General features: G+C 43.6%; 1 protein-coding gene across 2 annotated transcripts in view; it reads right to left on the bottom strand.

Annotated features, from left to right (window-relative positions):
• Positions 1-1353: 1353 nt before the first annotated feature.
• LOC144781548 (muscarinic acetylcholine receptor M1-like) overlaps positions 1354-13128 on the bottom strand; it is a 351868-nt gene continuing 340093 nt past the window's right edge. For both annotated transcript variants that reach the window (XM_078660451.1, XM_078660452.1), the window contains exon 3: positions 1354-3872. The gene's annotated coding sequence lies outside the window, so the exon portion shown is untranslated. The remainder of the gene's footprint in view (positions 3873-13128) is intronic.

The raw sequence follows: 13128 nt of genomic DNA, 5'->3' as shown, positions 1-13128 counted from the left end.
GGCACTTCAAAGCTAAGGTAACTCATTTATTCTAAACGCCACATATAGTTAAAAGAGTATGCCACTCCGATTACCCATAAAATATGCCTAATTCCCCATTTGTCAACAGAACTCCTAGTGAATTTTAAGAAAACTCCTAGATCAATGTGTAATTGAAAGCACTGAGCATTTCGAGTAGCTAGCTCCAATTGTCCTAGCATCAAAAGTTCTCGAGAAAGGATTGCATATAGGTGTGGACCTGAGGAACCTTCAATATTGCATACACCAACTTCTGGCCAACATCGCAGAAATGTTAAATGTAATTGGTGATGCTATTGTTTTAGTGATTCTTTTCTAACTCCGGTTTCCTGACTCCTTACTTTGTTTATCACTCCATTACGGGCATCCTGGGTTTGGAGGATGCCATTTGTGCTTGATGGGCAGAGGTGTGTTCTAATGTGTCATGCAAACAAGATTGGGAGTCCGTCCTAACATCCTATGCTTCCAAAGTGCATTCACGTGTAGGTGCGTCCAAAACAGGTATGTTTGGTGATGTACATATGGCATACCCTATCCAAGAATGGAATAAGACCTACATTTAGTCTGAGAGATAGTCAGGAAATTCACTCCCCCAGGCTGACAAGGACCATCTCAAATCTTGCCTGGACCATGCCAATTATTATTCCATATTTGTGAGAGGGTTTTGCTAGCCACGCAGTACCTTTAAGATACTTTCTTAAGAAAAGTAACCACTTTAATTGCTCATATGACTTTACTAAAGTGAAAACAAGATTTGCACAACCACTCAACTCTGAGATGATTCGATACTGGTAAGCTGAGATAGCGGAGGGATAGATAAATGTTTTCTATTTATGTGTTTTATTCATCTTAGTTTCTGGTTAGTGTACAAGTTTGAGCCTATTGGCTCTGTTTTAGTAAGATCTACTTGTCTATGGCTGTGAGAGTTCTTGGGGAAATTGTGAAACTTTTACAGCTTTTCGCCTCTCTCGAAAAAAAAAAACCACAGGGCTCGGGTAGGGTCAACAACATTTCATGGGCTCCTGACCGAACCCCAAATTACCTTTCTGGTGCAAACGGCTATTTAGAAATGCCCCAGTTGTTCAATATGACGTCCCAGTTCTGACCAGCTCTCTTAACAAATGCTCATTTGCACTGACAGGTTCCGTACGATTGGAGAACAAGCTCAAACTGCTGTGTTCTTCCAAGTGTTCGTAGAATTTGTTGAACATTACTTTTTCCCTCTGAGAAAAAAAGATGGTTATTGACTGGAATGTATTTCTGTCCAGAATTTTCAGAACGTTCACATTGTGCACTGTGGCTGAAGGCTGTCATTCCAATCTCACTACAGATGAATCAAGTTTAAACAATTTTAATGAAACACTGTGCGTAATGATGCCCCATCTCCCTGTCTAAGATGGAGGCAAACCGTGACTGTACATACTGCAAAAGAAACAATTCTCATTTATTAAAGGAAGGAGACCACTCATGGTTTAAACAAGATGTACTCTTCTTGCTGGTGTTTAATAACCATCTCCCCAAAGTCACTTCTACTGTGTGCCTATTTAATTGTACAGTATTTTCAGTGGTTTCAGGTTGCAGTGGTAGAGGCGTGAAAGCAACGTCCAGATGTGCACTGAGCAAAGTCCTTTTCAAAATCTCCCCTGAATTTGAAGCAGAGGATATCTGAACGAGCTTCCAAGGGAGGATTGGAGAGCAAAGGCGGACCTAATTATTTTCCATGTAGTTCTAGGGTATAAAACAATTAACCGAGGCCAATTGTTTTGTATAGTGTGCTCTCACGAGCCAAAATGTCCCATGGCCTTCCAATGTCTTGTTCCAGCTTAGATTTCAGCCATTTTTGAATCATACAGACTACTTTTCACCATTTGCACGACGAGAGGCTTTTGGACATTCTATTTCCTCATCTGCACCTGCCCCTTAACACCTCACCGCCTTAATCTCATCCTTGGGCACTAAGCCCCCAGAACAACCATAGCCTACGTCTCTCTTAAAAGTATTGAGACCCCTGGAAATTACAATTCAGTCTCATCTACACTGAATACCAAGCGCCTACACCCTACTGGCTATAACCAGTGGGTTTACAAATTATCAGTCAGAACTGGGATGCCTGGATATTCTGCAGCCTCAAGCCCATGTATATGAATCAAATTTCCTGGACGTCCCGCTGCATAATAGGACTCATGACATTTCACAGGCTTAATCTCAACTGCTACGAATCGAGCACCCCACTGATGCTCCCTGCCATGAATCCAACCTGTAAGAATCTGGGTAAAGCCTGTGGGTGTATGGTGATGTTTGCCTGCAGATAGGCACCTCTTGATCCTTTAGAAAGGCCTGTTTGTAGCCTTTTGGACGTCTGTGTTGGTTTCATAAGCACACAAGACACAGGAATATTCGACCCTCTTGGCCTTCCTCGTGAAAGGGAAGACCAATCATCTCGAGCTTTGTTCTTCTTGGTGTTACATAATCAGAGTGCCATGACAGATCCTGATGACGACACAACTAAGGAGACTTGGGTGAGGTATTATTCTCTGGCTGTGGAAAATTATAAATATTTTTTATCTCTACAGTAGTGCAGCTGCCATGGCAGTGCGTCTCCCAACCCTGCAAAGCTAAGGTCTTATTCAGATATTGTGATTGTATATGATCCTCCGAAAAAAAATGGCCTTACCATTTCGTTTTGAAGGATTACTAGCCTTACCTCTACCAAGGCCCAGTACTGTAGCAACACCATTACCTAATTTTCTGGGTGAAGCCTGTGACAAACTGTTGAGAGAGAAAGTGATCTCATCTTAGAGGAAATGCCCATGTTACTTTCGAATGAGATTCGACCTTCGGAATCAAAGCCTCACCCCCCCCCACCCCCCCACCCCCACTCCTTACCTTCCCTTCGATGACAGAATAGAAATAAACGTGACCCCTTTAAAAAGTGCTGTTATACATGTCTCATTTACGTGACGCTGAGACCATTTTCCTTTACATATTTCTTGAAATCATCCTCATTAAACTATGATTTCTGACATTTTTGTCTGAACCGGTTTCCCAAATTAACTTCCCAGGCTTGGCTTTTCAGAAAACTGGCAATGCCTCTAGACTTTCTGAACAATTACGTAATGCAAACATCAAAATCCCTAGGGCGATTTGGGAACGGGTTTCAAAAGAATATTGTTTTTGCATAAATAAAAGATGTCGAAAAGAAAAACGTAATGACTCCACCTGCTTCTCTGGAGGCAGGTACGTGGCATACGCCTTGGAGGACAACCCCACACCCATAACTGTGCAAACACTTCATACACATCTAGGAAATAGCAAATGTACACTGCATATACATAGGCTGAGTTAGCAGCCAACACCAGAGTCCTTAAGACCCGTGCAGCCACTCCAGGGATGGATACTGCTGTCCATTGAGACAAGTGCTGTTCCAAAAGCGGATTGTAATGTATCCAGACTGGTAACTGGCGACAACTGGTGCTGGGATTCCTAAGGAAGACTCAGTGTTTACCACATCACACGGTTTGATTACGGTTTTTCCACTTCATTTACAATTGTTTTGCAGTTTTTCGTAGTACGGCAACATTCATCAGGGCACAACTTAAAAAGAGCCAAAGATCACACTTGAATATCGCAGCACAGTGTTCCGGACTTCAGCGTGTATCTCGCGCAGGAGATGTTTGCCTCGGATCCTCTTGGGGTTCGCACTTCTGTTGCTGAAACCCACTGCTGTCCTGCCAAAGGAGGGGGTGGTGTGGACGGCACCCATCACCCCACACTATTCCCTTCCCAAGCCAGCATCCTCGTCGTCATTGGGTGACCCGGATGTTCTCCATGTGTAATCAGAGAAGGGCCTCCACCTGGGAAAGGAGAAAAGGGAAAAAAAAGAGAAATCAGTGCAGGCCTGCGTAGAGAAACCTACTGCCAGTGCAGCCGTGTGCTAGTGTACCTGTGTACTTAGCTAAGACAAAAAAACACGCCGAGGGCTAAAAGAGCAGAAAACAGACAAAGCAAACAATCCGCAAACCAGATACACATCTACAAGGAACCGGTGTTCCCAGAGCTTTCCTGGCAGGCAGTGTAAATAAAGGGTTTAAAATGCCTCCCGGGTTCCCAAGTGCCATCCCCTGCTATGTTGCTGGAGCCTTTTCTGTGTCCATATCGCTTCATGGAGGGTAGGCAATAAACATGTAACCCAGGTATCAAAACAGATGGGTTTTATTTATTTAACCGAAAACTATCACCCTCGTTTTAAAGTTAAAGTAATCAGCGGGTTAACGAAATCTCTACTTACGCAGAATTGCTCAAATGTCTTATCGAATGATATGATAAAAGTGATCAGAGAACTTTCTGAGGCAATGAAGTAAGATCTTCCAAAAAATGCATCGTAAAACATTCTAGATTAATTACCAGTACAAGACAAGAATATAGTCACGTGAACCATCTTTCAAATATCGTATGAAAAGGGATTTAAATACAAAACCCGTCACAATAAATCTCCTCCAGTCCCTAAACACACCCCGGTGTTACTAAATTTCCAACCGATCGTCATCCATCTAGCTCAACTTTAAGATCACTACTTGAAGAAAGCATTGGCAAAGCCAATAGGTCTCGCCTATGTGAGAGATATTGACTTTGGCAATGTATTCTTGACATAATGTACATCAGTGTGACTGCTGTTCAGCATGACTACAAGTTAGTGGCATGGAGTAGGGTGGAGTGGAGTAGATTGAGGTAGTTGAAGTGGGGTAGATGAGGGTAGAATGGAGTGAGGTAGAGTGGGGTGCAGTAGAGTGTGATAGATAGGGGTGGCCGGAGTAAGGTAGATTAGGGTAGAGTGGAGTGGGGCAGATTGAGGTAGTCTAGAGTGGGGTAGAGTCGGGTATATTGAGGTAGATTAGAGTGGTCTAGATTCGGATAGAGTAGACTGGGATAGATTGGAGTGGAGTGGGTAGAATGGAGTGGGGAGGATTGGGGTAGCGTGGAGTGGGGTAACTTGAGGTAGAGGGGAGTGGGGTAGACTGTGGCAGAGTGGGGTAGACTGAAATGGGGTAGACTAGGGTAGATTGGAGTGGGGTATATTGAGATGGGATAGAGGGGATAGAGTGGGGTAGATTGTAGCGGAGTGGGTACATCAGAGTGGTGTAGACAGGGGTAGATTGGGGTAAATTGAGGTGGGATAAATTGGAGTGGGGTAGATTGGGCTATATTTTGGTAGAGTGGAGTGGGGTAGATTAGGGTAGATTGTAGTGGATTGGAGTGAAGTGGGTAGATTGAAGTGGAGTGGAGATTGGAGTCGAGTGGAGTGGGTTAGATTGGAGTAGGGTATATTGCAGTAGGGTAGATTGGGGTGGAGTTGAGTGGGGTGAAGTGGAATGGGTAGATTGCAATGGGGTGGGGTTGATTGGAGTGGAGTCAAGTGGAGTAGAATGGGGAGTAGAGTAGATTGGAATGGAATAGATTTGAGTGGTGTAGGGTTGACTGAAGTGGAGTTCGGTAGATTGGAGTGGAATGGAGTGGGGAAGAGTGGAGTGGGGTAGATTGGAGTGTGGTAGATTGGGGTAGATTGCCATGGGGTAGTTTGGAGTGGGGTAGATTGGAGTGAAGTGAGGTACTTTGGAGTGGAGATTGGTAAATTGGAGTGGAGTGCAGTGAGGTAGATTGGAGTGGGATACTTTGGAGTAAAGTCAGGTAGAATTTGAGTGGAGTGGGGCAAATTAGGGTGGGCATCGGGGCCCGGTCTGGCAGCTTAGTGGATGAATGTGTCCACTGTAGGGGCCTGTGTTTGACCTTATGGTAATAGGTTAAAATCCCAGTGAGTCCACCCAGCCTTTCATCCTTCTAAAGTCAATAACATGAGTACCATTAAGTTAGGTAACAATAAACATATGTTATTGAGCTCCTTGATACCCTTGGGTGATACGTGCGCTTTACAAATGCATATGTTATGTTATTGGAGTAGAGTGGGGTAGATTGGAAAGATTGGAGTGGAGTAGATTGGAGTGAAGTGGGGTAGAAAGTGGTGGATTAGAGTGGAGTGGGGTAAATTAGAATGGGGTGGATTGGGATGGAGTGGGTGTAGTAGGGTAGATTGAACTGTGGTAGATTGTGAAAGATTGGAGTACGGTAGATTGAATGGGATAGGTAGACTAGGGTTAAAAAGACTGAGTGGGGTGGATTGGGGTAGATTGAGGTGGTATGGGGTTGAGTCGAGTGGGGTAGATTGGGGAAGACTGGGTTGGAGTGGGGTGCGGTAGATTGAAGTGGCATGGGATCGAATGGAGTGAAGTAGAGTTTATTGGTGAGGATTTTGGGTAGATTGTGGTAGAGTTGAATGGAGTGGCATAGACTGGATAGATTGGAATAGAGTTGGGTAGATTGGACTGGAATGGAGTGGGGTAGATTGGAGTGAAGAAGAGTTTAGAGAGGAGGTGGGTAGATTGGAGTAGGGTAGACTGGAGTACACTGGGGTAGATTGCGGTAGAGTGGATTAGGGTAGATTGGAGTGAGGTAGATGGGTGGGGTAGATTGGAGTGGTGTGAGTCAGGCGGGTAGATTGGAGTGAAGTGGGGTATATTGGAGTGGTGTGGGACAGAGTGGGGAGACTGGAGTGGTATGGAGTAGATCGGAGTGGGATGTATTGAGATAGATTGGGGTAGTTTGAGTGGGGGAGTAGGTTGGGGTAGAGTGGAGTGGAGCAGGGTGGATTGGAGTGGAGTGGGATAGAGTGGGGTGTGTTAGATTGAAATGAAGTGGAGTGGGGTAGATTGGGTAGAGTGGAGTGGGGTAGATTGGGGTTGTGTTGAGAAGGGCAGACTGTGATAGATTGGAGTTGAGTTGGGTAGATTGAAGTGGAACGGAGTGAGGAAGAGTGGAGTTTTGAGAGGAGCAGTGTAGATTGGAGTGTGGTAGATTGGGGTAGATTGGAGTGGAGTGGGGAAAGTTTGGAGTGAAGTACGGTACAATGAAGTGGAGTGGGGTAGATTGGGATAGATTGGAGTGGGATAGATTGCAGTGGAGTAGAGCAGATTGGAGTGGGGTTGAGTGGAGCAGAGTTGGGTACATTGGAGTGGATTGGGGTAAATGTGAGTGCAATTGGGTGCAGTGGAGTGGAGAAGATTGGGATAGATTGACATGTAAGGGTGTGCGGGTGTAGAAGCTGGAGAACTGGAGTGGAGTGGGGTGAGCGGAGTGGAGTAGAATAGAGAGATTGGAGGGGAGCAGGGTAGACTGGAGTGGAGTGGGGTAGATTGAGTGGGGTGGATTGGGATGGAGTGGGGTAGATTGAAGTGTGCTAGATTGGAGTAGGGTAGATTGAAGTAGAACGGAGTGGGGTAGATTGGAGTGCAGTAGAGTGGGGTGGGGTAGACTGGAGTGGGGTAAAGTCAGGGTGAAGAAGATTGGGTGATTGGGGTTGATTGAAGTGGAGAGGGGTAGAGCTGAGTAGAGTGGGATAGACTGGTGTGGAATAGATCAGATTGGGTAGAGTTGAGTCGAGTAAGGTAGATTGGAATGGAGATGGGTAGATTGGAGTGGAATGGATTGGGGCAGACTGGAGTGGAGTGAAGTTTAGACAGGTGTGGGGTAGATTGAAGTGGAATGGGGTAGATTGAAATTTGTGGGGTAGATTGGTCTGGGGTTGATTGTAGTGGAGTTGGCTAGATTGCAGTGGGGATGATTGGGATAGACTGTGGTGGAGTAGATTGGAGTGGGGCAGACTGAAGTGGTGTGGGGTAGGCTGGAGTTTAGTGGGGTAGATCGGGGTATAGTGAAGTAGGGTAGATTGGGGTAGATTGAAGTGGGGTAGAGTGTGGTGGGGTAGATTGGAGTTGCGTAGAGTCGGGTGGGGTAGATTGAGCGGGTGGATTCGGATAGATTGGGTCAGATTGTAGTGAAGTGGAGTGCGGCATATTGGAGTGATGTGGGTAGAGTGGAGTGAGGTAGATTGCACAAAATTAAAGCACTTTAAAAAGCCACACACTTTGTGTTGGAAAGGCACAGATGTGTCCAAAATGGTTATGTTGCTTAGTGGCAGCCTGACTTGAAGCATGGGGCTGGACTGCTTGTCTGAAAAGACTAGGGGAGTCCGGATTCAGACTAGTGTATGGTTTAAACAAACACATACTTTATCTACGCAGAGAAGAGGAGCAGCCTACAAGCAAATACGGTCATGCGGACTGCTGAAAAATTCTGTGCCTTTTGGTTGGTGCTGTAAAAGCAACCTCCAAACTGTAAAACAAAGTTACAGACTGCTTTAATAATCCATGCCATTTATTTGGTGCTGTAAAAGGAAGCACTAAATTCCAAAACAAATTAAGGCATCAACAAACAAACCAGTAAAATGAAGGTTAAAAGCAACCAAAAGGTGTAACATGAAATGGGAAACGATTAGAAAAAATGGGAAAAAGAGTACCCTGAATCACAGAACGAGTACCCGAAGGAGAGTCGAAGCACACTAATCAAATGGATCAAATGCAATCAATTAGTACTTGGTCCATGCTCTAGAGAAAGAAAAGGAAGTGACGTGTGGCATATGATGGCCAATTAGGAGGCAGCTCAAAAGAATTGCAATCAAGGAGGCAATTGGTATGTAACGGGCAGACTTCAAGTTCTTTACTGTATACAGTACCCCTCACAGCAACAGCATATGCGGGCTGTTAGGCGAGACCTAAAAAGTCACATCTTGACAAAATAACTAAGTAAGTGATACAGCAATACCAGCCTGCAGTTGGCTACAGTAAAATGGAAGGGAGGGAGCTTGACCCTGTGTAATGTGGCACTATCCAAAATTGAAGTGTATATGCTAAATTGTAAGTTCCACCATACTCTGGTGCTGAGGCCTCAGTTCTTATGAATAAACGTATTTGCTTTTGTTTTGCAGTCACGTGAGTGAACACGGTTGTCTATTGTTGCAATGACTCTTCAATCTTATAAGCTAGCCCCTCATTATTACAATAAGGTCTGAAGATTAGGTTTGGTCTAGGGTGGATTGTTCCAATGCAGTTTATGTGGCCCTCCTAGTGTTGTCTCTTCAGTGGGTACTGAATTAAACCATTTGCAGAATACAGTGCAATGGTCACATGACTCCAGACTGGTTAAATTTCATTTACTGTTAGTGAACCGTAGACTGGAGTTACATGTTTTATTTCGATCCTTTTATGCCCTGTAGTGCTATGGTCCTTTTGTACATGGTGTACGAAAGACGTTTGCAATAAACAAAGATTGATACTAGAAGAAGGATGGGCGCACAACATGGAGTTTAAAGTCATATCATTATCATGTTATTAGAAGCCCTGATGATGTCCGTGTAGGAGGAAAAGCGTTGGCTGGATAAATTAGTTAATGTACCTTTGTTTTGAAAAATTGGATTGAATAATAAATTCGGAATTGGATTCCTAATTAAACACGACTCCCTTGGGATTATCTTTATTGGATACACAGAGAATGGACAATATATGAGCGCACTGCTTGGAACGCTATCATTATTTGGATGAATCACATGCTCCTTTTGTATAGATTGTAGTTATTGAATGAGGCCCAGTGGGGGGGGGGGGATTACATAAAGTAGAGCGTGATCAGAACTTTGAGAATAAGTATCCAAGAACAGACAGCTGTGCGCACTTTGCTTGCCACCCTCACCTCAGTTTGTGTATAATTGATTGATATTTTGACGACAGGTTAAAAAATACATGAGGGGAAGGTAGTAGTAAGTTGCACCAGTTGCACTCACCACAGGAAGATACACACAGATGTGACAATTTTTTGCATTTATATCTTTGGAATACTCATGTAGCAGTCTAAATTAAATGCTGCCTAAATGTTTTCCCTCAGAACCATCTTTGTGTAATATTTTCATATTAAATCTATGTTGCTCATATAAATAGACTTGGTTAGATCTAGTTTCAGTTGAAGCACGCTGGATAGGTGAGTTAAGGCCCAATAATAAGTCGATCAATAGCATGACAATGGCAAATACCACAATTACTATTAAAATTTGACAGCTTTTTGGTGTGGTTTACTACATGGTTTTTCTCAAGTCAGATCACACAGAAAAAAGAATACAAAATGTACTCATTGACACTACTATGCAAATCAGCAAATCTTTCAGTTCTCTTGACTGTAAATCTGTTAGTTCGAGTTAACTTTAGGATTAGGAACCTACAATTTTCAACTGAGTACCTAAAAGGGAATTATATTCTTTTACTTGATACCTATAGAAGCCTAATATATTTGTCTGGATACCTAAGTTGCAAAACATGACAATACGACATCTGGATATATATCAATTGGGTTCTTCAATCAAAAATATTCTTCAATCTTTAGCTGTGGTAGCATCTTTCATGGGTGATTTCCAAAAACACTATAATAATTCTCAATTTTATGGGCTTTCAGATCAGGATTGTTTTTAGCGAAGTAGGTGCACTTAGGCGCTGAATACCTTTGGTTCGGCACTCTTGGTCTCTTTGTTCTCCATACTTCTAGTTGTTCACTGTCACAAGCAGTCTGTTCAATTAACTCTAGTTCTTTCCGGACTGTCTCTGTAATGCATTCTTCTGATACAATGGTTCTCAATGTCTGACCACTTTCCAGCTACTTCTTTTCCTTCTGTACTTTACCATCCAAAGTGCTTGTACTTTCTTCCAGTTCATGGTGAACAAACGGGCTTTTAGCTGCTTGGTTTATTGTGGTTATTCTCAGCTCATACCCTACAGATTGTGCACTTGTTACTACTTGACATTGTGACCCCTGCATGCTGTCTTCTCCACTCTCTTAACATTTGTTCTATGCTCGAGTTTGACTCTGCAAATCAGTGGTTGTTGTCCCCACTTCTTCACTGGCTTGTCTCACTCTCTTGGTGTGGGAAGCATAAATCCACTCCGCCACACTTAACAGCAGTGTTCATCAAAAGGATGATTTGAAAAGGCCCTTTCAACATCGTTCCAGATGTGTTTCTTCAGGAGTATTCAATCGCCTGAGCTAAGGTCATGCCACATCTCTTGTCTTGGAGGCGGAGGGGGGGGGGGGCGGGGTCACCAAGTCAGCTTGAAGAGAAACAGAATACACTACGTCAGCCAATCTATTTCAGTAGTCAAGAACCATATCTACTGTTATATTCACAAGTTCAGCTGCAGGTACTGAAGACATTCTCATGGATCTCCCTATCAACACTTTGTGCGGGGAGAGTTCAGTCGTTCAAACTGAAGTGCTTTGAAGATTCATCAAAACAAAGAGAAGACTGCTTTATAGGATCTGTCTTTGCACTACTGCATTATGCACTTTAAACAATGACTACTAGTCTTTTTTCCCTCTATGAGAAAAGTGGGAGGGTTCTAAATTGTGTCATAGTATTTATGGGTAATGTTTTTCCTGACACGTCATGTGATCAAGGCCGGGGCGACCCGGCTGAAACGCGTCATGTTGTGAGAAGGCTACAATAAACTGCACTAATTTCTAAACCTTTTGTGGTGGGCAGTTCCTGTGGAAGTGAAGGAGTTTGCTTTTCTGCTCAGGATTTGGTTTTCATTGATTTCGACACGCAGTGGCTGTCGGCGTGTTTAACGGACCCTCTTCACGTTTGTGGCTGGTATACGGCGGCTGCTATCGGCTTCGATATTTGGACTTGACCCGGAAGTGGTACATTTTTCCAGCTATCCACTAGGCGCAAACAAGTAAGCTCCGAGTGCAACGAGGGTGAAGCGGTTAGCCTGCTGCGAGCGAGCGGCTTGACTATGGCGTCGGAGGACTCCAGGTCCGGTTTGTTTGCTAAGCAGGTGAGACGCTATCTCTCAAGCGCTGAAGGAGCCACGTCTTGCCAGATAAGTGTGGGTGTGAAGATTAAAAGGACATTGCGACCTGATATTTCCCTACCGCATCACCGAATACCTTTTGGAATCTGAGATTGCATGGTGGATGGGAATGTTGTATGAAACAGGGCGCTATAACATTTGAACTGTGCATATTCTCAAATTGCCTGTAATTACGCGATGGCGTCCACAACTGACGTGCTCAGGAACCGTGATGAGCGTGTGGATGCAATGTTTGCCAATATGCCGGTCTCGGCTGGGACTGGACAACAATCAAATGTGCAAGCATCGGAAGTAAGAGATTTAAAGAGCCTATTGAAGAAACTAGAAAAATTACAAAAAAATGAACTGACCAAATGGTGGGAGCGTAAATCCCTGGAGAAATACAAGGAGGCAGGAAGGGTGCCCAGAGGATTGCGTGTTCTAATTGCCCCTTCGTTTGACAAACCTAATCCTTTAATGTTGAAGGAGTGGGCGACGAACAATTTGGAGTGCTCTATGAACATGGTTATAATGCTTGTAAAATATGCTGAGATAGATAGAGTAGAAATAGCGGCGGAGATTGAGTTATTAATTGCTGAACTTGATGCTTTAGACCAAAAATATGCTGTTAAGAAAGGAAGAGAGGAGATACAAAGACGCCTTGACAAACATGAAAATACTATAATGACTCGAAAAATATCTAAATTTGCGCGTGACAAACGTGACTACGAGACTGGGCGTATTTTTACTTTCGCCAAAAGGTTTGACAATGTCAAAAAACTGGTGGCCAATAAGGTTCAACCACCATTGATCTCCGTGAATCAAGGAACTATTTCAGATACTGCATCTACCTCAGGAACAAGTATTCCATCCAGCAGTGATGAATCTATTCCAATTGATAATGGGCTGCATTTAAACATGTCGGAACCCCAAAGCTTTACTCCCTCGGAAGAATTGGGGTTCATGATAGAGGATCGACGCCAAACCCTCAGATCGTGGGCACCTCAAACACAGTCACAAAATGTTGCAGACGGAACAAACAATGTAAAGAGAGGAGGAAAGCGCGGAGGCTTCAAGAAAAGGAACTGAATGCCAATTAAAGCCAATCTAAAGTTGCAACTTCTGAGAATACTGTTATAAACATGACTGAGCTTGAATTAAACACTGCAGAATTACAGCTTCTGTCTTTGGGACTTTCTTTCTGTCCTAAAAGTAATTTTAAGTATGTACAATCTCGTATTGACATTTTTAAATTTATCAGAAAGTTAAAGCTTATCAAGTTCCATAAACTTAGGAAAGCGAATATTAAAGCAACTTTGATTAATGTTAA

The sequence above is a fragment of the Lissotriton helveticus genome, chromosome 9 (assembly GCF_964261635.1).
Source record: "Lissotriton helveticus chromosome 9, aLisHel1.1, whole genome shotgun sequence".
NCBI lineage: Eukaryota > Metazoa > Chordata > Amphibia > Caudata > Salamandridae > Lissotriton > Lissotriton helveticus.
This window is presented reverse-complemented; position numbering and strand designations above follow the sequence as displayed.